The 23,437-nt window shown below is 49.8% G+C and overlaps 17 non-coding genes and 10 pseudogenes across 17 annotated transcripts; all 27 read right to left on the bottom strand.

The window, feature by feature from the left end:
• Nucleotides 1–310: 310 nt before the first annotated feature.
• LOC141135063 (U4 spliceosomal RNA) lies at nucleotides 311–451 on the bottom strand. Its single transcript, XR_012243364.1, has one exon. It is a non-coding gene; the product is annotated as a U4 spliceosomal RNA (small nuclear RNA).
• Nucleotides 452–1,017: 566 nt separating this feature from the next.
• TRNAK-UUU (transfer RNA lysine (anticodon UUU)) lies at nucleotides 1,018–1,090 on the bottom strand. The gene has a single exon. It is a non-coding gene; the product is annotated as a tRNA-Lys (tRNA).
• A 641-nt stretch (nucleotides 1,091–1,731) lies between these two features.
• On the bottom strand, nucleotides 1,732–1,853 carry LOC141135582 (U4 spliceosomal RNA; annotated as a pseudogene).
• Nucleotides 1,854–2,987: 1,134 nt separating this feature from the next.
• LOC141135341 (U4 spliceosomal RNA) lies at nucleotides 2,988–3,052 on the bottom strand (annotated as a pseudogene).
• Nucleotides 3,053–3,618: 566 nt separating this feature from the next.
• On the bottom strand, nucleotides 3,619–3,691 carry TRNAK-UUU (transfer RNA lysine (anticodon UUU)). The gene has a single exon. It is a non-coding gene; the product is annotated as a tRNA-Lys (tRNA).
• A 641-nt stretch (nucleotides 3,692–4,332) lies between these two features.
• LOC141135064 (U4 spliceosomal RNA) lies at nucleotides 4,333–4,473 on the bottom strand. Its single transcript, XR_012243365.1, has one exon. It is a non-coding gene; the product is annotated as a U4 spliceosomal RNA (small nuclear RNA).
• A 566-nt stretch (nucleotides 4,474–5,039) lies between these two features.
• TRNAK-UUU (transfer RNA lysine (anticodon UUU)) lies at nucleotides 5,040–5,112 on the bottom strand. The gene has a single exon. It is a non-coding gene; the product is annotated as a tRNA-Lys (tRNA).
• A 641-nt stretch (nucleotides 5,113–5,753) lies between these two features.
• Nucleotides 5,754–5,894, bottom strand: LOC141135065 (U4 spliceosomal RNA). The gene has a single exon (XR_012243366.1). It is a non-coding gene; the product is annotated as a U4 spliceosomal RNA (small nuclear RNA).
• A 566-nt stretch (nucleotides 5,895–6,460) lies between these two features.
• On the bottom strand, nucleotides 6,461–6,533 carry TRNAK-UUU (transfer RNA lysine (anticodon UUU)). Its single transcript has one exon. It is a non-coding gene; the product is annotated as a tRNA-Lys (tRNA).
• A 641-nt stretch (nucleotides 6,534–7,174) lies between these two features.
• LOC141135584 (U4 spliceosomal RNA) lies at nucleotides 7,175–7,296 on the bottom strand (annotated as a pseudogene).
• A 1,133-nt stretch (nucleotides 7,297–8,429) lies between these two features.
• Nucleotides 8,430–8,494, bottom strand: LOC141135471 (U4 spliceosomal RNA; annotated as a pseudogene).
• Nucleotides 8,495–9,060: 566 nt separating this feature from the next.
• TRNAK-UUU (transfer RNA lysine (anticodon UUU)) lies at nucleotides 9,061–9,133 on the bottom strand. The gene has a single exon. It is a non-coding gene; the product is annotated as a tRNA-Lys (tRNA).
• Nucleotides 9,134–9,774: 641 nt separating this feature from the next.
• Nucleotides 9,775–9,915, bottom strand: LOC141135066 (U4 spliceosomal RNA). Its single transcript, XR_012243367.1, has one exon. It is a non-coding gene; the product is annotated as a U4 spliceosomal RNA (small nuclear RNA).
• Nucleotides 9,916–10,481: 566 nt separating this feature from the next.
• Nucleotides 10,482–10,554, bottom strand: TRNAK-UUU (transfer RNA lysine (anticodon UUU)). Its single transcript has one exon. It is a non-coding gene; the product is annotated as a tRNA-Lys (tRNA).
• A 638-nt stretch (nucleotides 10,555–11,192) lies between these two features.
• On the bottom strand, nucleotides 11,193–11,314 carry LOC141135585 (U4 spliceosomal RNA; annotated as a pseudogene).
• Nucleotides 11,315–12,447: 1,133 nt separating this feature from the next.
• Nucleotides 12,448–12,512, bottom strand: LOC141135342 (U4 spliceosomal RNA; annotated as a pseudogene).
• Nucleotides 12,513–13,078: 566 nt separating this feature from the next.
• TRNAK-UUU (transfer RNA lysine (anticodon UUU)) lies at nucleotides 13,079–13,151 on the bottom strand. Its single transcript has one exon. It is a non-coding gene; the product is annotated as a tRNA-Lys (tRNA).
• A 641-nt stretch (nucleotides 13,152–13,792) lies between these two features.
• Nucleotides 13,793–13,914, bottom strand: LOC141135586 (U4 spliceosomal RNA; annotated as a pseudogene).
• A 1,125-nt stretch (nucleotides 13,915–15,039) lies between these two features.
• LOC141135289 (U4 spliceosomal RNA) lies at nucleotides 15,040–15,104 on the bottom strand (annotated as a pseudogene).
• Nucleotides 15,105–16,377: 1,273 nt separating this feature from the next.
• LOC141135587 (U4 spliceosomal RNA) lies at nucleotides 16,378–16,499 on the bottom strand (annotated as a pseudogene).
• A 1,133-nt stretch (nucleotides 16,500–17,632) lies between these two features.
• On the bottom strand, nucleotides 17,633–17,697 carry LOC141135343 (U4 spliceosomal RNA; annotated as a pseudogene).
• Nucleotides 17,698–18,977: 1,280 nt separating this feature from the next.
• On the bottom strand, nucleotides 18,978–19,118 carry LOC141135067 (U4 spliceosomal RNA). Its single transcript, XR_012243368.1, has one exon. It is a non-coding gene; the product is annotated as a U4 spliceosomal RNA (small nuclear RNA).
• Nucleotides 19,119–20,391: 1,273 nt separating this feature from the next.
• LOC141135068 (U4 spliceosomal RNA) lies at nucleotides 20,392–20,532 on the bottom strand. Its single transcript, XR_012243369.1, has one exon. It is a non-coding gene; the product is annotated as a U4 spliceosomal RNA (small nuclear RNA).
• Nucleotides 20,533–21,098: 566 nt separating this feature from the next.
• Nucleotides 21,099–21,171, bottom strand: TRNAK-UUU (transfer RNA lysine (anticodon UUU)). Its single transcript has one exon. It is a non-coding gene; the product is annotated as a tRNA-Lys (tRNA).
• Nucleotides 21,172–21,812: 641 nt separating this feature from the next.
• Nucleotides 21,813–21,953, bottom strand: LOC141135070 (U4 spliceosomal RNA). The gene has a single exon (XR_012243370.1). It is a non-coding gene; the product is annotated as a U4 spliceosomal RNA (small nuclear RNA).
• Nucleotides 21,954–22,512: 559 nt separating this feature from the next.
• On the bottom strand, nucleotides 22,513–22,585 carry TRNAK-UUU (transfer RNA lysine (anticodon UUU)). Its single transcript has one exon. It is a non-coding gene; the product is annotated as a tRNA-Lys (tRNA).
• Nucleotides 22,586–23,226: 641 nt separating this feature from the next.
• On the bottom strand, nucleotides 23,227–23,367 carry LOC141135071 (U4 spliceosomal RNA). The gene has a single exon (XR_012243371.1). It is a non-coding gene; the product is annotated as a U4 spliceosomal RNA (small nuclear RNA).
• Between the last annotated feature and the right edge of the window lie 70 nt (nucleotides 23,368–23,437).

Here is a 23,437-nt window from a genome sequence, read left to right on the forward strand (position 1 = left end):
ACCAACACGCTTCCAGTATTCTTAATCAGTGACTGGGTTACAAATAAAGACAGTTCACCTTGAGCCTCATGTTGCCAGGTCCAGCAGAAGAAACCCAGGCAAAAAAACGAGGTAGAGTCCACTCTGGATTACAGGCAAATGAAGAACGAGTGGCGCGTGCCAATCACTGATTGTTCTACCCAGGCTGCGTGATGACACAAAAGCTCTCTATGGTGTCAATGGGCCCGTGACTCACTTTCTCAACTTTAACGCATCTCAGTCTGCATGTAAGAAGCCGTCACTTATCTGCTGTTGAAAACACATTGCTCAGTCTCCTCAGAGACTCTCAAAAATTGCCAGTGCTGACTGTATTTCAAGTCATCGTGGCGGGGTATTGGGAAAAGTTTTCAATTAGCAATAATCACGCCTCAGTTGAACCTCATTGGCTATGATACTGCCACTGCGCAAAGCTAACCAAATCAGTGCCTGCCAACATCTGCCCTTCCTTGGAGGAGAAATTGACATTGAGGAGAGACACATAAGTGTCATCCAGTGGGCCGCTGAGCATTCTGGGACTTGGCATGTTAATGAGACAGGGACGATGCCTAAGTGGGCATTGTTTACCCACTGAATAGTGTTAGCATTTGAAAGAACTAAGGAGAATCTAAAGGGACAGGGGCCTAGATGTCAGATGCGTTTCTCCCACAGCAGTCCTGAAAGGCCACTGGGAGCGTATGTGTTTGAACAGCTATGCTGCTGAGAAAAGACCAAGGTGGAAGGATTTGGGGCCTTTGTTGAAATTTCGCTAGATAACATGCCTGAACTGGAGCCCAGGTAAGCTGCCATAGACAAGGGTTGTTGGGAAACAGTTGGTCAAGCAATCACCTTCAGCCACCTTTATTTCTGGCAGATTCCAGGAGCCTAGAAAGGGGGAAGTTAGGACATTTCATCTCTCTGAGCCAGTGAGCATTCCCGGCAGATGTGCATAAAGACTGCCCTATTGGCAGCTCAAAGGCCTCATAGGTAAGTGAAAGGCACCGCCCGAACAGGGACTTGAACCCTGGACCCTCAGATTAAAAGTCTGATGCTCTACCGACTGAGCTATCCGGGCTCTCAAAGCTCCTCCTCCATAGCGGTCCAAGCTGCTTGAATCTTGACATGTATGGTGGAAAAAGACCATTCAGCCAAGGGGACCGGGTGCCTGAAAGCACAAGTATTTGGCTTGCCCAGGCTGGCCAATCGTCCTCTCCCGTTTAATTTTCTAGGACAGGTTGAAGATAAAAGGGAGAATCTAACCTGCAACCATGCAGATAGGGTCCAGTCCGGTACAGGTGGAGAACGCCTAAAGTTTCTGCCTTAGTTTTACCTACAGTTCAATGCTCTTTGACCGGAAACAAGGGCTTTGCAAAAAGACACCGCCCGAAAGGCTTCCTTAACCCTGGACCAACACGCTTCCAGTATTCTTAATCAGTGACTGGGTTACAAATAAAGACAGTTCACCTTGAGCCTCATGTTGCCAGGTCCAGCAGAAGAAACCCAGGCAAAAAAACGAGGTAGAGTCCACTCTGGATTACAGGCAAGTGAAGAACGAGCGGCGCGTGCCAATCACTGATTGTTCTACCCAGGCTGCGTGATGACACAAAAGCTCTCTATGGTGTCAATGGGCCCGTGACTCACTTTCTCAACTCTAACGCATCTCAGTCTGCATGTAAGAAGCCGTCACTTATCTGCTGTTGAAAACACATTGCTCAGTCTCCTCAGAGACTCTCAAAAATTGCCAGTGCTGACTGTATTTCAAGTCATCGTGGCGGGGTATTGGGAAAAGTTTTCAATTAGCAATAATCACTCTATCGAAAAGCCAGTGGCGTGCAAAACACACCTCAAAAACTTCCACCCGGTGCCAAAAAAAAGTGCCCACACATAGAGAGTGAAACACAAAAACGTGCAACGGGTGTACAGAGTCCTCCACTAGGGAAGGACCTTACCCTGATCCCCCGGGGCGTTAGGCTCCAGACAGGGACTGAGGTACTCAGACAAAGGGGTCCATCCGGCCGAAACCAGGCGGACCCCCACAACTGGAAGGACTGCCGAAGCAGACCAACCCAAGTACAGTGGGGCTCTCCCGAAGAGAGACCCCTCAAAGGAGAGGGCGAACCAAGCCAAAAGGCCTATGTCCACCCCCTCCCAAGACTTTCAGAGTAGGCCCGAGGACCCACACCCTACTCGCCACACAGTGACAAAACGTGTATACAAAGACAACCAAAAAAAAGACAAAAAGGTGACAAACAGGGGTAAAAGAAAGAGTGGGGAAGATGGTGAGATGGGAGAGTGAAAGTGGCCATTGTGCTATACAATGGCCAGCCCTCCGGCCAGGCATAAAAATTTCCCCTGGTCCTGGCCAAAAGGCCCGGCCCAAGAGGCAGGTGCGAAAAACGTGTGTTGTGGTGAAGTGACCATGGTGCCATAAAATCAAGTGCTTTCACACCGTGACTATATGGCACCCCTGAACTGCCACTTCAGGGGCACATTCACCACTGGCTTTTCGAAAAAGCCCTGACCACCCAGCCCAGACCACAGCAGACCCCACCACAGACAGGAAGGATATGGAGATCAGGAAGCCGGAAAGAGCCCTTTACCATCAGGCTCTGCCGTCGCTCCCATCACTCCTCCTAATTACATTCGGGAAGTACTTGCCACTCCCTCCCCCCCTTGCAAGGCAGGAGTAAGCGTTCTCTCCCAAATAACTGTCTGGAGCTAGATCCACCCCAATCCAGGCCAGAAGGCCAGGGTCCCGACCCTCTGGTTCAGACCCCGTGATTCTCCATCCCCATCAGAAGGCTTCCCTTTCGGCTACAAACCGCTCCAGGTCACCTTCACTCCAGCAGGTTTTGCATAGCAACCGCAATCCCATCTCTATTTCGCCATAGATCAGGGACGGAAGCAAGCGCCACCTCCTGGAAACTGATAAGAATAGATACTACACTTGATCTTCGCCAAAAGGCCGAGAAGCAATTAGCAATAATCACGCCTCAGTTGAACCTCATTGGCTATGATACTGCCACTGCGCAAAGCTAACCAAATCAGTGCCTGCCAACATCTGCCCTTCCTTGGAGGAGAAATTGACATTGAGGAGAGACACATAAGTGTCATCCAGTGGGCCGCTGAGCATTCTGGGACTTGGCATGTTAATGAGACAGGGACGATGCCTAAGTGGGCATTGTTTACCCACTGAATAGTGTTAGCATTTGAAAGAACTAAGGAGAATCTAAAGGGACAGGGCCCTAGATGTCAGATGCGTTTCTCCCACAGCAGTCCTGAAAGGCCACTGGGAGCGTATGTGTTTGAACAGCTATGCTGCTGAGAAAAGACCAAGGTGGAAGGATTTGGGGCCTTTGTTGAAAGTTCGCTAGATAACATGCCTGAACTGGAGCCCAGGTAAGCTGCCATAGACAAGGGTTGTTGGGAAACAGTTGGTCAAGCAATCACCTTCAGCCACCTTTATTTCTGGCAGATTCCAGGAGCCTAGAAAGGGGGAAGTTAGGACATTTCATCTCTCTGAGCCAGTGAGCATTCCCGGCAGATGTGCATAAAGACTGCCCTATTGGCAGCTCAAAGGCCTCATAGGTAAGTGAAAGGCACCGCCCGAACAGGGACTTGAACCCTGGACCCTCAGATTAAAAGTCTGATGCTCTACCGACTGAGCTATCCGGGCTCTCAAAGCTCCTCCTCCATAGTGGTCCAAGCTGCTTGAATCTTGACATGTATGGTGGAAAAAGACCATTCAGCCAAGGGGACCGGGTGCCTGAAAGCACAAGTATTTGGCTTGCCCAGGCTGGCCAATCGTCCTCTCCCGTTTAATTTTCTAGGACAGGTTGAAGATAAAAGGGAGAATCTAACCTGCAACCATGCAGATAGGGTCCAGTCCGGTACAGGTGGAGAACGCCTAAAGTTTCTGCCTTAGTTTTACCTACAGTTCAATGCTCTTTGACCGGAAACAAGGGCCTTGCAAAAAGACACCGCCCGAAAGGCTTCCTTAACCCTGGACCAACACGCTTCCAGTATTCTTAATCAGTGACTGGGTTACAAATAAAGACAGTTCACCTTGAGCCTCATGTTGCCAGGTCCAGCAGAAGAAACCCAGGCAAAAAAACGAGGTAGAGTCCACTCTGGATTACAGGCAAATGAAGAACGAGCGGCGCGTGCCAATCACTGATTGTTCTACCCAGGCTGCGTGATGACACAAAAGCTCTCTATGGTGTCAATGGGCCCGTGACTCACTTTCTCAACTCTAACGCATCTCAGTCTGCATGTAAGAAGCCGTCACTTATCTGCTGTTGAAAACACATTGCTCAGTCTCCTCAGAGACTCTCAAAAATTGCCAGTGCTGACTGTATTTCAAGTCATCGTGGCGGGGTATTGGGAAAAGTTTTCAATTAGCAATAATCACGCCTCAGTTGAACCTCATTGGCTATGATACTGCCACTGCGCAAAGCTAACCAAATCAGTGCCTGCCAACATCTGCCCTTCCTTGGAGGAGAAATTGACATTGAGGAGAGACACATAAGTGTCATCCAGTGGGCCGCTGAGCATTCTGGGACTTGGCATGTTAATGAGACAGGGACGATGCCTAAGTGGGCATTGTTTACCCACTGAATAGTGTTAGCATTTGAAAGAACTAAGGAGAATCTAAAGGGACAGGGGCCTAGATGTCAGATGCGTTTCTCCCACAGCAGTCCTGAAAGGCCACTGGGAGCGTATGTGTTTGAACAGCTATGCTGCTGAGAAAAGACCAAGGTGGAAGGATTTGGGGCCTTTGTTGAAATTTCGCTAGATAACATGCCTGAACTGGAGCCCAGGTAAGCTGCCATAGACAAGGGTTGTTGGGAAACAGTTGGTCAAGCAATCACCTTCAGCCACCTTTATTTCTGGCAGATTCCAGGAGCCTAGAAAGGGGGAAGTTAGGACATTTCATCTCTCTGAGCCAGTGAGCATTCCCGGCAGATGTGCATAAAGACTGCCCTATTGGCAGCTCAAAGGCCTCATAGGTAAGTGAAAGGCACCGCCCGAACAGGGACTTGAACCCTGGACCCTCAGATTAAAAGTCTGATGCTCTACCGACTGAGCTATCCGGGCTCTCAAAGCTCCTCCTCCATAGCGGTCCAAGCTGCTTGAATCTTGACATGTATGGTGGAAAAAGACCATTCAGCCAAGGGGACCGGGTGCCTGAAAGCACAAGTATTTGGCTTGCCCAGGCTGGCCAATCGTCCTCTCCCGTTTAATTTTCTAGGACAGGTTGAAGATAAAAGGGAGAATCTAACCTGCAACCATGCAGATAGGGTCCAGTCCGGTACAGGTGGAGAACGCCTAAAGTTTCTGCCTTAGTTTTACCTACAGTTCAATGCTCTTTGACCGGAAACAAGGGCTTTGCAAAAAGACACCGCCCGAAAGGCTTCCTTAACCATGGACCAACACGCTTCCAGTATTCTTAATCAGTGACTGGGTTACAAATAAAGACAGTTCACCTTGAGCCTCATGTTGCCAGGTCCAGCAGAAGAAACCCAGGCAAAAAAACGAGGTAGAGTCCACTCTGGATTACAGGCAAGTGAAGAACGAGCGGCGCGTGCCAATCACTGATTGTTCTACCCAGGCTGCGTGATGACACAAAAGCTCTCTATGGTGTCAATGGGCCCGTGACTCACTTTCTCAACTCTAACGCATCTCAGTCTGCATGTAAGAAGCCGTCACTTATCTGCTGTTGAAAACACATTGCTCAGTCTCCTCAGAGACTCTCAAAAATTGCCAGTGCTGACTGTATTTCAAGTCATCGTGGCGGGGTATTGGGAAAAGTTTTCAATTAGCAATAATCACGCCTCAGTTGAACCTCATTGGCTATGATACTGCCACTGCGCAAAGCTAACCAAATCAGTGCCTGCCAACATCTGCCCTTCCTTGGAGGAGAAATTGACATTGAGGAGAGACACATAAGTGTCATCCAGTGGGCCGCTGAGCATTCTGGGACTTGGCATGTTAATGAGACAGGGACGATGCCTAAGTGGGCATTGTTTACCCACTGAATAGTGTTAGCATTTGAAAGAACTAAGGAGAATCTAAAGGGACAGGGCCCTAGATGTCAGATGCGTTTCTCCCACAGCAGTCCTGAAAGGCCACTGGGAGCGTATGTGTTTGAACAGCTATGCTGCTGAGAAAAGACCAAGGTGGAAGGATTTGGGGCCTTTGTTGAAAGTTCGCTAGATAACATGCCTGAACTGGAGCCCAGGTAAGCTGCCATAGACAAGGGTTGTTGGGAAACAGTTGGTCAAGCAATCACCTTCAGCCACCTTTATTTCTGGCAGATTCCAGGAGCCTAGAAAGGGGGAAGTTAGGACATTTCATCTCTCTGAGCCAGTGAGCATTCCCGGCAGATGTGCATAAAGACTGCCCTATTGGCAGCTCAAAGGCCTCATAGGTAAGTGAAAGGCACCGCCCGAACAGGGACTTGAACCCTGGACCCTCAGATTAAAAGTCTGATGCTCTACCGACTGAGCTATCCGGGCTCTCAAAGCTCCTCCTCCATAGTGGTCCAAGCTGCTTGAATCTTGACATGTATGGTGGAAAAAGACCATTCAGCCAAGGGGACCGGGTGCCTGAAAGCACAAGTATTTGGCTTGCCCAGGCTGGCCAATCGTCCTCTCCCGTTTAATTTTCTAGGACAGGTTGAAGATAAAAGGGAGAATCTAACCTGCAACCATGCAGATAGGGTCCAGTCCGGTACAGGTGGAGAACGCCTAAAGTTTCTGCCTTAGTTTTACCTACAGTTCAATGCTCTTTGACCGGAAACAAGGGCCTTGCAAAAAGACACCGCCCGAAAGGCTTCCTTAACCCTGGACCAACACGCTTCCAGTATTCTTAATCAGTGACTGGGTTACAAATAAAGACAGTTCACCTTGAGCCTCATGTTGCCAGGTCCAGCAGAAGAAACCCAGGCAAAAAAACGAGGTAGAGTCCACTCTGGATTACAGGCAAATGAAGAACGAGCGGCGCGTGCCAATCACTGATTGTTCTACCCAGGCTGCGTGATGACACAAAAGCTCTCTATGGTGTCAATGGGCCCGTGACTCACTTTCTCAACTCTAACGCATCTCAGTCTGCATGTAAGAAGCCGTCACTTATCTGCTGTTGAAAACACATTGCTCAGTCTCCTCAGAGACTCTCAAAAATTGCCAGTGCTGACTGTATTTCAAGTCATCGTGGCGGGGTATTGGGAAAAGTTTTCAATTAGCAATAATCACTCTATCGAAAAGCCAGTGGCGTGCAAAACACACCTCAAAAACTTCCACCCGGTGCCAAAAAAAAGTGCCCACACATAGAGAGTGAAACACAAAAAAGTGCAACGGGTGTACAGAGTCCTCCACTAGGGAAGGACCTTACCCTGATCCCCCGGGGCGTTAGGCTCCAGACAGGGACTGAGGTACTCAGACAAAGGGTCCATCCGGCCAAAACCAGGCGGACCCCCACAACTGGAAGGACTGCCGAAGCAGACCAACCCAAGTACAGTGGGGCTCTCCCGAAGAGAGACCCCTCAAAGGAGAGGGCGAACCAAGCCAAAAGGCCTATGTCCACCCCCTCCCAAGACTTTCAGAGTAGGCCCGAGGACCCACACCCTACTCGCCACACAGTGACAAAACGTGTATACAAAGACAACCAAAAAAAAGACAAAAAGGTGACAAACAGGGGTAAAAGAAAGAGTGGGGAAGATAGTGAGATGGAAGAGTGAAAGTGGCCATTGTGCTATACAATGGCCGGCCCTCCGGCCAGGCATAAAAATTTCCCCTGGTCCTGGCCAAAAGGCCCGGCCCAAGAGGCAGGTGCGAAAAACGTGTGTTGTGGTGAAGTGACCATGGTGCCATAAAATCAAGTGCTTTCACACCGTGACTATACGGCACCCCTGAACTGCCACTTCAGGGGCACATTCACCACTGGCTTTTCGAAAAAGCCCTGACCACCCAGCCCAGACCACAGCAGACCCCACCACAGACAGGAAGGATATGGAGATCAGGAAGCCGGAAAGAGCCCTTTACCATCAGGCACTGCCGTCGCTCCCATCACTCCTCCTAATTACATTCGGGAAGTACTTGCCACTCCCTCCCCCCCTTGCAAGGCAGGAGTAAGCGTTCTCTCCCAAATAACTGTCTGGAGCTAGATCCGCCCCAATCCAGGCCAGAAGGCCAGGGTCCCGACCCTCTGGTTCAGACCCCGTGGTTCTCCATCCCCATCAGAAGGCTTCCCTTTCGGCTACAAACCGCTCCAGGTCACCTTCACTCCAGCAGGTTTTGCATAGCAACCGCAATCCCATCTCTATTTCGCCATAGATCAGGGACGGAAGCAAGCGCCACCTCCTGGAAACTGATAAGAATAGATACTACACTTGATCTTCGCCAAAAGGCCGAGAAGTAATTAGCAATAATCACGCCTCAGTTGAACCTCATTGGCTATGATACTGCCACTGCGCAAAGCTAACCAAATCAGTGCCTGCCAACATCTGCCCTTCCTTGGAGGAGAAATTGACATTGAGGAGAGACACATAAGTGTCATCCAGTGGGCCGCTGAGCATTCTGGGACTTGGCATGTTAATGAGACAGGGACGATGCCTAAGTGGGCATTGTTTACCCACTGAATAGTGTTAGCATTTGAAAGAACTAAGGAGAATCTAAAGGGACAGGGGCCTAGATGTCAGATGCGTTTCTCCCACAGCAGTCCTGAAAGGCCACTGGGAGCGTATGTGTTTGAACAGCTATGCTGCTGAGAAAAGACCAAGGTGGAAGGATTTGGGGCCTTTGTTGAAATTTCGCTAGATAACATGCCTGAACTGGAGCCCAGGTAAGCTGCCATAGACAAGGGTTGTTGGGAAACAGTTGGTCAAGCAATCACCTTCAGCCACCTTTATTTCTGGCAGATTCCAGGAGCCTAGAAAGGGGGAAGTTAGGACATTTCATCTCTCTGAGCCAGTGAGCATTCCCGGCAGATGTGCATAAAGACTGCCCTATTGGCAGCTCAAAGGCCTCATAGGTAAGTGAAAGGCACCGCCCGAACAGGGACTTGAACCCTGGACCCTCAGATTAAAAGTCTGATGCTCTACCGACTGAGCTATCCGGGCTCTCAAAGCTCCTCCTCCATAGCGGTCCAAGCTGCTTGAATCTTGACATGTATGGTGGAAAAAGACCATTCAGCCAAGGGGACCGGGTGCCTGAAAGCACAAGTATTTGGCTTGCCCAGGCTGGCCAATCGTCCTCTCCCGTTTAATTTTCTAGGACAGGTTGAAGATAAAAGGGAGAATCTAACCTGCAACCATGCAGATAGGGTCCAGTCCGGTACAGGTGGAGAACGCCTAAAGTTTCTGCCTTAGTTTTACCTACAGTTCAATGCTCTTTGACCGGAAACAAGGGCTTTGCAAAAAGACACCGCCCGAAAGGCTTCCTTAACCCTGGACCAACACGCTTCCAGTATTCTTAATCAGTGACTGGGTTACAAATAAAGACAGTTCACCTTGAGCCTCATGTTGCCAGGTCCAGCAGAAGAAACCCAGGCAAAAAAACGAGGTAGAGTCCACTCTGGATTACAGGCAAGTGAAGAACGAGCGGCGCGTGCCAATCACTGATTGTTCTACCCAGGCTGCGTGATGACACAAAAGCTCTCTATGGTGTCAATGGGCCCGTGACTCACTTTCTCAACTCTAACGCATCTCAGTCTGCATGTAAGAAGCCGTCACTTATCTGCTGTTGAAAACACATTGCTCAGTCTCCTCAGAGACTCTCAAAAATTGCCAGTGCTGACTGTATTTCAAGTCATCGTGGCGGGGTATTGGGAAAAGTTTTCAATTAGCAATAATCACGCCTCAGTTGAACCTCATTGGCTATGATACTGCCACTGCGCAAAGCTAACCAAATCAGTGCCTGCCAACATCTGCCCTTCCTTGGAGGAGAAATTGACATTGAGGAGAGACACATAAGTGTCATCCAGTGGGCCGCTGAGCATTCTGGGACTTGGCATGTTAATGAGACAGGGACGATGCCTAAGTGGGCATTGTTTACCCACTGAATAGTGTTAGCATTTGAAAGAACTAAGGAGAATCTAAAGGGACAGGGCCCTAGATGTCAGATGCGTTTCTCCCACAGCAGTCCTGAAAGGCCACTGGGAGCGTATGTGTTTGAACAGCTATGCTGCTGAGAAAAGACCAAGGTGGAAGGATTTGGGGCCTTTGTTGAAAGTTCGCTAGATAACATGCCTGAACTGGAGCCCAGGTAAGCTGCCATAGACAAGGGTTGTTGGGAAACAGTTGGTCAAGCAATCACCTTCAGCCACCTTTATTTCTGGCAGATTCCAGGAGCCTAGAAAGGGGGAAGTTAGGACATTTCATCTCTCTGAGCCAGTGAGCATTCCCGGCAGATGTGCATAAAGACTGCCCTATTGGCAGCTCAAAGGCCTCATAGGTAAGTGAAAGGCACCGCCCGAACAGGGACTTGAACCCTGGACCCTCAGATTAAAAGTCTGATGCTCTACCGACTGAGCTATCCGGGCTCTCAAAGCCTCTCCATAGCGGTCCAAGCTGCTTGAATCTTGACATGTATGGTGGAAAAAGACCATTCAGCCAAGGGGACCGGGTGCCTGAAAGCACAAGTATTTGGCTTGCCCAGGCTGGCCAATCGTCCTCTCCCGTTTAATTTTCTAGGACAGGTTGAAGATAAAAGGGAGAATCTAACCTGCAACCATGCAGATAGGGTCCAGTCCGGTACAGGTGGAGAACGCCTAAAGTTTCTGCCTTAGTTTTACCTACAGTTCAATGCTCTTTGACCGGAAACAAGGGCCTTGCAAAAAGACACCGCCCGAAAGGCTTCCTTAACCCTGGACCAACACGCTTCCAGTATTCTTAATCAGTGACTGGGTTACAAATAAAGACAGTTCACCTTGAGCCTCATGTTGCCAGGTCCAGCAGAAGAAACCCAGGCAAAAAAACGAGGTAGAGTCCACTCTGGATTACAGGCAAATAAAGAACGAGCGGCGCGTGCCAATCACTGATTGTTCTACCCAGGCTGCGTGATGACACAAAAGCTCTCTATGGTGTCAATGGGCCCGTGACTCACTTTCTCAACTCTAACGCATCTCAGTCTGCATGTAAGAAGCCGTCACTTATCTGCTGTTGAAAACACATTGCTCAGTCTCCTCAGAGACTCTCAAAAATTGCCAGTGCTGACTGTATTTCAAGTCATCGTGGCGGGGTATTGGGAAAAGTTTTCAATTAGCAATAATCACTCTATCGAAAAGCCAGTGGCGTGCAAAACACACCTCAAAAACTTCCACCCGGTGCCAAAAAAAAGTGCCCACACATAGAGAGTGAAACACAAAAAAGTGCAACGGGTGTACAGAGTCCTCCACTAGGGAAGGACCTTACCCTGATCCCCCGGGGCGTTAGGCTCCAGACAGGGACTGAGGTACTCAGACAAAGGGTCCATCCGGCCAAAACCAGGCGGACCCCCACAACTGGAAGGACTGCCGAAGCAGACCAACCCAAGTACAGTGGGGCTCTCCCGAAGAGAGACCCCTCAAAGGAGAGGGCGAACCAAGCCAAAAGGCCTATGTCCACCCCCTCCCAAGACTTTCAGAGTAGGCCCGAGGACCCACACCCTACTCGCCACACAGTGACAAAACGTGTATACAAAGACAACCAAAAAAAAGACAAAAAGGTGACAAACAGGGGTAAAAGAAAGAGTGGGGAAGATAGTGAGATGGAAGAGTGAAAGTGGCCATTGTGCTATACAATGGCCGGCCCTCCGGCCAGGCATAAAAATTTCCCCTGGTCCTGGCCAAAAGGCCCGGCCCAAGAGGCAGGTGCGAAAAACGTGTGTTGTGGTGAAGTGACCATGGTGCCATAAAATCAAGTGCTTTCACACCGTGACTATACGGCACCCCTGAACTGCCACTTCAGGGGCACATTCACCACTGGCTTTTCGAAAAAGCCCTGACCACCCAGCCCAGACCACAGCAGACCCCACCACAGACAGGAAGGATATGGAGATCAGGAAGCCGGAAAGAGCCCTTTACCATCAGGCACTGCCGTCGCTCCCATCACTCCTCCTAATTACATTCGGGAAGTACTTGCCACTCCCTCCCCCCCTTGCAAGGCAGGAGTAAGCGTTCTCTCCCAAATAACTGTCTGGAGCTAGATCCGCCCCAATCCAGGCCAGAAGGCCAGGGTCCCGACCCTCTGGTTCAGACCCCGTGGTTCTCCATCCCCATCAGAAGGCTTCCCTTTCGGCTACAAACCGCTCCAGGTCACCTTCACTCCAGCAGGTTTTGCATAGCAACCGCAATCCCATCTCTATTTCGCCATAGATCAGGGACGGAAGCAAGCGCCACCTCCTTGAAACTGATAAGAATAGATACTACACTTGATCTTCGCCAAAAGGCCGAGAAGCAATTAGCAATAATCACGCCTCAGTTGAACCTCATTGGCTATGATACTGCCACTGCGCAAAGCTAACCGAATCAGTGCCTGCCAACATCTGCCCTTCCTTGGAGGAGAAATTGACATTGAGGAGAGACACATAAGTGTCATCCAGTGGGCCGCTGAGCATTCTGGGACTTGGCATGTTAATGAGACAGGGACGATGCCTAAGTGGGCATTGTTTACCCACTGAATAGTGTTAGCATTTGAAAGAACTAAGGAGAATCTAAAGGGACAGGGCCCTAGATGTCAGATGCGTTTCTCCCACAGCAGTCCTGAAAGGCCACTGGGAGCGTATGTGTTTGAACAGCTATGCTGCTGAGAAAAGACCAAGGTGGAAGGATTTGGGGCCTTTGTTGAAAGTTCGCTAGATAACATGCCTGAACTGGAGCCCAGGTAAGCTGCCATAGACAAGGGTTGTTGGGAAACAGTTGGTCAAGCAATCACCTTCAGCCACCTTTATTTCTGGCAGATTCCAGGAGCCTAGAAAGGGGGAAGTTAGGGCATTTCATCTCTCTGAGCCAGTGAGCATTCCCGGCAGATGTGCATAAAGACTGCCCTATTGGCAGCTCAAAGGCCTCATAGGTAAGTGAAAGGCACCGCCCGAACAGGGACTTGAACCCTGGACCCTCAGATTAAAAGTCTGATGCTCTACCGACTGAGCTATCCGGGCTCTCAAAGCTCCTCCTCCATAGCGGTCCAAGCTGCTTGAATCTTGACATGTATGGTGGAAAAAGACCATTCAGCCAAGGGGACCGGGTGCCTGAAAGCACAAGTATTTGGCTTGCCCAGGCTGGCCAATCGTCCTCTCCCGTTTAATTTTCTAGGACAGGTTGAAGATAAAAGGGAGAATCTAACCTGCAACCATGCAGATAGGGTCCAGTCCGGTACAGGTGGAGAACGCCTAAAGTTTCTGCCTTAGTTTTACCTACAGTTCAATGCTCTTTGACCGGAAACAAGGGCCTTGCAAAAAGACACCGCCCGAAAGGCTTCCTTAACCCTGGACCAACACGCTTCCAGTATTCTTAATCAGTGACTGGGTTACAAATAAAGACAGTTCACCTTGAGCCTCATGTTGCCAGGTCCAGCAGAAGAAACCCAGGCAAAAAAACGAGGTAGAGTCCACTCTGGATTACAGGCAAGTGAAGAACGAGCGGCGCGTGCCAATCACTGATTGTTCTACCCAGGCTGCGTGATGACACAAAAGCTCTCTATGGTGTCAATGGGCCCGTGACTCACTTTCTCAACTCTAACGCATCTCAGTCTGCATGTAAGAAGCCGTCACTTATCTGCTGTTGAAAACACATTGCTCAGTCTCCTCAGAGACTCTCAAAAATTGCCAGTGCTGACTGTATTTCAAGTCATCGTGGCGGGGTATTGGGAAAAGTTTTCAATTAGCAATAATCACTCTATCGAAAAGCCAGTGGCGTGCAAAACACACCTCAAAAACTTCCACCCGGTGCCAAAAAAAAGTGCCCACACATAGAGAGTGAAACACAAAAACGTGCAACGGGTGTACAGAGTCCTCCACTAGGGAAGGACCTTACCCTGATCCCCCGGGGCGTTAGGCTCCAGACAGGGACTGAGGTACTCAGACAAAGGGTCCATCTGGCCGAAACCAGGCGGACCCCCACAACTGGAAGGACTGCCGGAGCAGACCAACCCAAGTACAGTGGGGCTCTCCCGAAGAGAGACCCCTCAAAGGAGAGGGCGAACCAAGCCAAAAGGCCTATGTCCACCCCCTCCCAAGACTTTCAGAGTAGGCCCGAGGACCCACACCCTACTCGCCACACAGTGACAAACGTGTATACAAAACAACCAAAAAAAGGACAAAAAGGTGACAAACAGGGGTAAAAGAAAGAGTGGGGAAGATAGTGAGATGGGAGAGTGAAAGTGGCCATTGTGCTATACAATGGCCGGCCCTCCGGCCAGGCATAAAAATTTCCCCTGGTCCTGGCCAAAAGGCCCGGCCCAAGAGGCAGGTGCGAAAAACGTGTGTTGTGGTGAAGTGACCATGGTGCCATAAAATCAAGTGCTTTCACACCGTGACTATACGGCACCCCTGAACTGCCACTTCAGGGGCACATTCACCACTGGCTTTTCGAAAAAGCCCTGACCCACAGCCCAGACCACAGCAGCCCCCACCCCAGGCAGAAAGGTATGGAGTTCTGGAAGCTTGGAGAGTGCCCTTGCCATCAGGCTTCACCGTCGTTCCGTCCCTCCTACCTAATTACATTTGGGAAATACTGGCCGCTCCCCCGGTGGGAGCAAGGGGAGCCAGCGTTCTCTCCCAAATAACTGTCCAGAGCTAGAGCTGCCCCAATCCAGGCCAGAAGGCCAGGATCCCGACCCTCCGCCAAGACCGAATGGTTCTCCGTCCCCATCAGAAGGCTTCCCTTTCGGCTACAAACCGCTCCGGGTTACCTTCACTCCAGCAGGTTTTGCATAGCAACCGCAATCCCATCTCTATCTCGCCATAGATCAGGGACAGAAGCAAGCGCCACCTCCTGGAAACTGATAAGAACAGATACTAGATTCGATCTTAGCCAAAGGGCCGAGAAGCAATTAGCAATAATCACGCCTCAGTTGAACTTCATTGGCTATGATACTGCCACTGCGCAAAGCTAACCAAATCAGTGCCTGCCAACATCTGCCCTTCCTTGGAGGAGAAATTGACATTGAGGAGAGACACATAAGTGTCATCCAGTGGGCCGCTGAGCATTCTGGGACTTGGCATGTTAATGAGACAGGGACGATGCCTAAGTGGGCATTGTTTACCCACTGAATAGTGTTAGCATTTGAAAGAACTAAGGAGAATCTAAAGGGACAGGGCCCTAGATGTCAGATGCGTTTCTCCCACAGCAGTCCTGAAAGGCCACTGGGAGCGTATGTGTTTGAACAGCTATGCTGCTGAGAAAAGACCAAGGTGGAAGGATTTGGGGCCTTTGTTGAAAGTTCGCTAGATAACATGCCTGAACTGGAGCCCAGGTAAGCTGCCATAGACAAGGGTTGTTGGGAAACAGTTGGTCAAGCAATCACCTTCAGCCACCTTTATTTCTGGCAGATTCCAGGAAAGGGGGAAGTTAGGACATTTCATCTCTCTGAGCCGGTGAGCATTCCCGGCAGATGTGCATAAAGACTGCCCTATTGGCAGCTCAAAGGCCTCATAGGTAAGTGAAAGGCACCGCCTGAACAGGGACTTGAACCCTGGACCCTCAGATTAAAAGTCTGATGCTCTACCGACTGAGCTATCCGGGCTCTCAAAGCTCCTCCTCCATAGCGGTCCAAGCTGCTTGAATCTTGACATGTATGGTGGAAAAAGACCATTCAGCCAAGGGGACCGGGTGCCTGAAAGCACAAGTATTTGGCTTGCCCAGGCTGGCCAATCGTCCTCTCCCGTTTAATTTTCTAGGACAGGTTGAAGATAAAAGGGAGAATCTAACCTGCAACCATGCAGATAGGGTCCAGTCCGGTACAGGTGGAGAACGCCTAAAGTTTCTGCCTTAGTTTTACCTACAGTTCAATGCTCTTTGACCGGAAACAAGGGCCTTGCAAAAAGACACCGCCCGAAAGGCTTCCTTAACCCTGGACCAACACGCTTCCAGTATTCTTAATCAGTGACTGGGTTACAAATAAAGACAGTTCACCTTGAGCCTCATGTTGCCAGGTCCAGCAGAAGAAACCCAGGCAAAAAAACGAGGTAGAGTCCACTCTGGATTACAGGCAAATGAAGAACGAGCGGCGCGTGCCAATCACTGATTGTTCTACCCAGGCTGCGTGATGACACAAAAGCTCTCTATGGTGTCAATGGGCCCGTGACTCACTTTCTCAACTCTAACGCATCTCAGTCTGCATGTAAGAAGCCGTCACTTATCTGCTGTTGAAAACACATTGCTCAGTCTCCTCAGAGACTCTCAAAAATTGCCAGTGCTGACTGTATTTCAAGTCATCGTGGCGGGGTATTGGGAAAAGTTTTCAATTAGCAATAATCACTCTATCGAAAAGCCAGTGGCGTGCAAAACACACCTCAAAAACTTCCACCCGGTGCCAAAAAAAAGTGCCCACACATAGAGAGTGAAACACAAAAACGTGCAACGGGTGTACAGAGTCCTCCACTAGGGAAGGACCTTACCCTGATCCCCCGGGGCGTTAGGCTCCAGACAGGGACTGAGGTACTCAGACAAAGGGTCCATCCGGCCGAAACCAGGCGGACCCCCACAACTGGAAGGACTGCCGAAGCAGACCAACCCAAGTACAGTGGGGCTCTCCCGAAGAGAGACCCCTCAAAGAAGAGGGCGAACCAAGCCAAAAGGCCTATGTCCACCCCCTCCCAAGACTTTCAGAGTAGGCCCGAGGACCCACACCCTACTCGCCACACAGTGACAAAACGTGTATACAAAGACAACCAAAAAAAAGACAAAAAGGTGACAAACAGGGGTAAAAGAAAGAGTGGGGAAGATAGTGAGATGGGAGAGTGAAAGTGGCCATTGTGCTATACAATGGCCGGCCCTCCGGCCAGGCATAAAAATTTCCCCTGGTCCTGGCCAAAAGGCCCGGCCCAAGAGGCAGGTGCGAAAAACGTGTGTTGTGGTGAAGTGACCATGGTGCCATAAAATCAAGTGCTTTCACACCGTGACTATACGGCACCCCTGAACTGCCACTTCAGGGGCACATTCACCACTGGCTTTTCGAAAAAGCCCTGACCACCCAGCCCAGACCACAGCAGACCCCACCACAGACAGGAAGGATATGGAGATCAGGAAGCCGGAAAGAGCCCTTTACCATCAGGCTCTGCCGTCGCTCCCATCACTCCTCCTAATTACATTCGGGAAGTACTTGCCACTCCCTCCCCCACCTGCAAGGCAGGAGTAAGCGTTCTCTCCCAAATAACTGTCTGGAGCTAGATCCGCCCCAATCCAGGCCAGAAGACCAGGGTCCCGACCCTCTGGTTCAGACCCCGTGGTTCTCCATCCCCATCAGAAGGCTTCCTTTTCGGCTACAAACCGCTCCAGGTCACCTTCACTCCAGCAGGTTTTGCATAGCAACCGCAATCCCATCTCTATTTCGCCATAGATCAGGGACGGAAGCAAGCGCCACCTCCTGGAAACTGATAAGAATAGATACTACACTTGATCTTCGCCAAAAGGCCGAGAAGCAATTAGCAATAATCACGCCTCAGTTGAACCTCATTGGCTATGATACTGCCACTGCGCAAAGCTAACCAAATCAGTGCCTGCCAACATCTGCCCTTCCTTGGAGGAGAAATTGACATTGAGGAGAGACACATAAGTGTCATCCAGTGGGCCGCTGAGCATTCTGGGACTTGGCATGTTAATGAGACAGGGACGATGCCTAAGTGGGCATTGTTTACCCACTGAATAGTGTTAGCATTTGAAAGAACTAAGGAGAATCTAAAGGGACAGGGCCCTAGATGTCAGATGCGTTTCTCCCACAGCAGTCCTGAAAGGCCACTGGGAGCGTATGTGTTTGAACAGCTATGCTGCTGAGAAAAGACCAAGGTGGAAGGATTTGGGGCCTTTGTTGAAAGTTCGCTAGATAACATGCCTGAACTGGAGCCCAGGTAAGCTGCCATAGACAAGGGTTGTTGGGAAACAGTTGGTCAAGCAATCACCTTCAGCCACCTTTATTTCTGGCAGATTCCAGGAGCCTAGAAAGGGGGAAGTTAGGGCATTTCATCTCTCTGAGCCAGTGAGCATTCCCGGCAGATGTGCATAAAGACTGCCCTATTGGCAGCTCAAAGGCCTCATAGGTAAGTGAAAGGCACCGCCCAAACAGGGACTTGAACCCTGGACCCTCAGATTAAAAGTCTGATGCTCTACCGACTGAGCTATCCGGGCTCTCAAAGCTCCTCCTCCATAGCGGTCCAAGCTGCTTGAATCTTGACATGTATGGTGGAAAAAGACCATTCAGCCAAGGGGACCGGGTGCCTGAAAGCACAAGTATTTGGCTTGCCCAGGCTGGCCAATCGTCCTCTCCCGTTTAATTTTCTAGGACAGGTTGAAGATAAAAGGGAGAATCTAACCTGCAACCATGCAGATAGGGTCCAGTCCGGTACAGGTGGAGAACGCCTAAAGTTTCTGCCTTAGTTTTACCTACAGTTCAATGCTCTTTGACCGGAAACAAGGGCCTTGCAAAAAGACACCGCCCGAAAGGCTTCCTTAACCCTGGACCAACACGCTTCCAGTATTCTTAATCAGTGACTGGGTTACAAATAAAGACAGTTCACCTTGAGCCTCATGTTGCCAGGTCCAGCAGAAGAAACCCAGGCAAAAAAACGAGGTAGAGTCCACTCTGGATTACAGGCAAGTGAAGAACGAGCGGCGCGTGCCAATCACTGATTGTTCTACCCAGGCTGCGTGATGACACAAAAGCTCTCTATGGTGTCAATGGGCCCGTGACTCACTTTCTCAACTCTAACGCATCTCAGTCTGCATGTAAGAAGCCGTCACTTATCTGCTGTTGAAAACACATTGCTCAGTCTCCTCAGAGACTCTCAAAAATTGCCAGTGCTGACTGTATTTCAAGTCATCGTGGCGGGGTATTGGGAAAAGTTTTCAATTAGCAATAATCACGCCTCAGTTGAACCTCATTGGCTATGATACTGCCACTGCGCAAAGCTAACCAAATCAGTGCCTGCCAACATCTGCCCTTCCTTGGAGGAGAAATTGACATTGAGGAGAGACACATAAGTGTCATCCAGTGGGCCGCTGAGCATTCTGGGACTTGGCATGTTAATGAGACAGGGACGATGCCTAAGTGGGCATTGTTTACCCACTGAATAGTGTTAGCATTTGAAAGAACTAAGGAGAATCTAAAGGGACAGGGCCCTAGATGTCAGATGCGTTTCTCCCACAGCAGTCCTGAAAGGCCACTGGGAGCGTATGTGTTTGAACAGCTATGCTGCTGAGAAAAGACCAAGGTGGAAGGATTTGGGGCCTTTGTTGAAAGTTCGCTAGATAACATGCCTGAACTGGAGCCCAGGTAAGCTGCCATAGACAAGGGTTGTTGGGAAACAGTTGGTCAAGCAATCACCTTCAGCCACCTTTATTTCTGGCAGATTCCAGGAAAGGGGGAAGTTAGGACATTTCATCTCTCTGAGCCAGTGAGCATTCCCGGCAGATGTGCATAAAGACTGCCCTATTGGCAGCTCAAAGGCCTCATAGGTAAGTGAAAGGCACCACCCGAACAGGGACTTGAACCCTGGACCCTCAGATTAAAAGTCTGATGCTCTACCGACTGAGCTATCCGGGCTCTCAAAGCTCCTCCTCCATAGCGGTCCAAGCTGCTTGAATCTTGACATGTATGGTGGAAAAAGACCATTCAGCCAAGGGGACCGGGTGCCTGAAAGCACAAGTATTTGGCTTGCCCAGGCTGGCCAATCGTCCTCTCCCGTTTAATTTTCTAGGACAGGTTGAAGATAAAAGGGAGAATCTAACCTGCAACCATGCAGATAGGGTCCAGTCCGGTACAGGTGGAGAACGCCTAAAGTTTCTGCCTTAGTTTTACCTACAGTTCAATGCTCTTTGACCGGAAACAAGGGCCTTGCAAAAAGACACCGCCCGAAAGGCTTCCTTAACCCTGGACCAACACGCTTCCAGTATTCTTAATCAGTGACTGGGTTACAAATAAAGACAGTTCACCTTGAGCCTCATGTTGCCAGGTCCAGCAGAAGAAACCCAGGCAAAAAAACGAGGTAGAGTCCACTCTGGATTACAGGCAAATGAAGAACGAGCGGCGCGTGCCAATCACTGATTGTTCTACCCAGGCTGCGTGATGACACAAAAGCTCTCTATGGTGTCAATGGGCCCGTGACTCACTTTCTCAACTCTAACGCATCTCAGTCTGCATGTAAGAAGCCGTCACTTATCTGCTGTTGAAAACACATTGCTCAGTCTCCTCAGAGACTCTCAAAAATTGCCAGTGCTGACTGTATTTCAAGTCATCGTGGCGGGGTATTGGGAAAAGTTTTCAATTAGCAATAATCACGCCTCAGTTGAACCTCATTGGCTATGATACTGCCACTGCGCAAAGCTAACCAAATCAGTGCCTGCCAACATCTGCCCTTCCTTGGAGGAGAAATTGACATTGAGGAGAGACACATAAGTGTCATCCAGTGGGCCGCTGAGCATTCTGGGACTTGGCATGTTAATGAGACAGGGACGATGCCTAAGTGGGCATTGTTTACCCACTGAATAGTGTTAGCATTTGAAAGAACTAAGGAGAATCTAAAGGGACAGGGCCCTAGATGTCAGATGCGTTTCTCCCACAGCAGTCCTGAAAGGCCACTGGGAGCGTATGTGTTTGAACAGCTATGCTGCTGAGAAAAGACCAAGGTGGAAGGATTTGGGGCCTTTGTTGAAAGTTCGCTAGATAACATGCCTGAACTGGAGCCCAGGTAAGCTGCCATAGACAAGGGTTGTTGGGAAACAGTTGGTCAAGCAATCACCTTCAGCCACCTTTATTTCTGGCAGATTCCAGGAGCCTAGAAAGGGGGAAGTTAGGGCATTTCATCTCTCTGAGCCAGTGAGCATTCCCGGCAGATGTGCATAAAGACTGCCCTATTGGCAGCTCAAAGGCCTCATAGGTAAGTGAAAGGCACCGCCCGAACAGGGACTTGAACCCTGGACCCTCAGATTAAAAGTCTGATGCTCTACCGACTGAGCTATCCGGGCTCTCAAAGCTCCTCCTCCATAGCGGTCCAAGCTGCTTGAATCTTGACATGTATGGTGGAAAAAGACCATTCAGCCAAGGGGACCGGGTGCCTGAAAGCACAAGTATTTGGCTTGCCCAGGCTGGCCAATCGTCCTCTCCCGTTTAATTTTCTAGGACAGGTTGAAGATAAAAGGGAGAATCTAACCTGCAACCATGCAGATAGGGTCCAGTCCGGTACAGGTGGAGAACGCCTAAAGTTTCTGCCTTAGTTTTACCTACAGTTCAATGCTCTTTGACCGGAAACAAGGGCCTTGCAAAAAGACACCGCCCGAAAGGCTTCCTTAACCCTGGACCAACACGCTTCCAGTATTCTTAATCAGTGACTGGGTTACAAATAAAGACAGTTCACCTTGAGCCTCATGTTGCCAGGTCCAGCAGAAGAAACCCAGGCAAAAAAACGAGGTAGAGTCCACTCTGGATTACAGGCAAGTGAAGAACGAGCGGCGCGTGCCAATCACTGATTGTTCTACCCAGGCTGCGTGATGACACAAAAGCTCTCTATGGTGTCAATGGGCCCGTGACTCACTTTCTCAACTCTAACGCATCTCAGTCTGCATGTAAGAAGCCGTCACTTATCTGCTGTTGAAAACACATTGCTCAGTCTCCTCAGAGACTCTCAAAAATTGCCAGTGCTGACTGTATTTCAAGTCATCGTGGCGGGGTATTGGGAAAAGTTTTCAATTAGCAATAATCACGCCTCAGTTGAACCTCATTGGCTATGATACTGCCACTGCGCAAAGCTAACCAAATCAGTGCCTGCCAACATCTGCCCTTCCTTGGAGGAGAAATTGACATTGAGGAGAGACACATAAGTGTCATCCAGTGGGCCGCTGAGCATTCTGGGACTTGGCATGTTAATGAGACAGGGACGATGCCTAAGTGGGCATTGTTTACCCACTGAATAGTGTTAGCATTTGAAAGAACTAAGGAGAATCTAAAGGGACAGGGCCCTAGATGTCAGATGCGTTTCTCCCACAGCAGTCCTGAAAGGCCACTGGGAGCGTATGTGTTTGAACAGCTATGCTGCTGAGAAAAGACCAAGGTGGAAGGATTTGGGGCCTTTGTTGAAAGTTCGCTAGATAACATGCCTGAACTGGAGCCCAGGTAAGCTGCCATAGACAAGGGTTGTTGGGAAACAGTTGGTCAAGCAATCACCTTCAGCCACCTTTATTTCTGGCAGATTCCAGGAAAGGGGGAAGTTAGGACATTTCATCTCTCTGAGCCAGTGAGCATTCCCGGCAGATGTGCATAAAGACTGCCCTATTGGCAGCTCAAAGGCCTCATAGGTAAGTGAAAGGCACCGCCCGAACAGGGACTTGAACCCTGGACCCTCAGATTAAAAGTCTGATGCTCTACCGACTGAGCTATCCGGGCTCTCAAAGCTCCTCCTCCATAGCGGTCCAAGCTGCTTGAATCTTGACATGTATGGTGGAAAAAGACCATTCAGCCAAGGGGACCGGGTGCCTGAAAGCACAAGTATTTGGCTTGCCCAGGCTGGCCAATCGTCCTCTCCCGTTTAATTTTCTAGGACAGGTTGAAGATAAAAGGGAGAATCTAACCTGCAACCATGCAGATAGGGTCCAGTCCGGTACAGGTGGAGAACGCCTAAAGTTTCTGCCTTAGTTTTACCTACAGTTCAATGCTCTTTGACCGGAAACAAGGGCCTTGCAAAAAGACACCGCCCGAAAGGCTTCCTTAACCCTGGACCAACACGCTTCCAGTATTCTTAATCAGTGACTGGGTTACAAATAAAGACAGTTCACCTTGAGCCTCATGTTGCCAGGTCCAGCAGAAGAAACCCAGGCAAAAAAACGAGGTAGAGTCCACTCTGGATTACAGGCAAATGAAGAACGAGCGGCGCGTGCCAATCACTGATTGTTCTACCCAGGCTGCGTGATGACACAAAAGCTCTCTATGGTGTCAATGGGCCCGTGACTCACTTTCTCAACTCTAACGCATCTCAGTCTGCATGTAAGAAGCCGTCACTTATCTGCTGTTGAAAACACATTGCTCAGTCTCCTCAGAGACTCTCAAAAATTGCCAGTGCTGACTGTATTTCAAGTCATCGTGGCGGGGTATTGGGAAAAGTTTTCAATTAGCAATAATCACGCCTCAGTTGAACCTCATTGGCTATGATACTGCCACTGCGCAAAGCTAACCAAATCAGTGCCTGCCAACATCTGCCCTTCCTTGGAGGAGAAATTGACATTGAGGAGAGACACATAA

Source organism: Aquarana catesbeiana, linkage group LG03 (genome assembly GCF_042186555.1).
Source record: "Aquarana catesbeiana isolate 2022-GZ linkage group LG03, ASM4218655v1, whole genome shotgun sequence".
Classification (NCBI taxonomy): domain Eukaryota; kingdom Metazoa; phylum Chordata; class Amphibia; order Anura; family Ranidae; genus Aquarana; species Aquarana catesbeiana.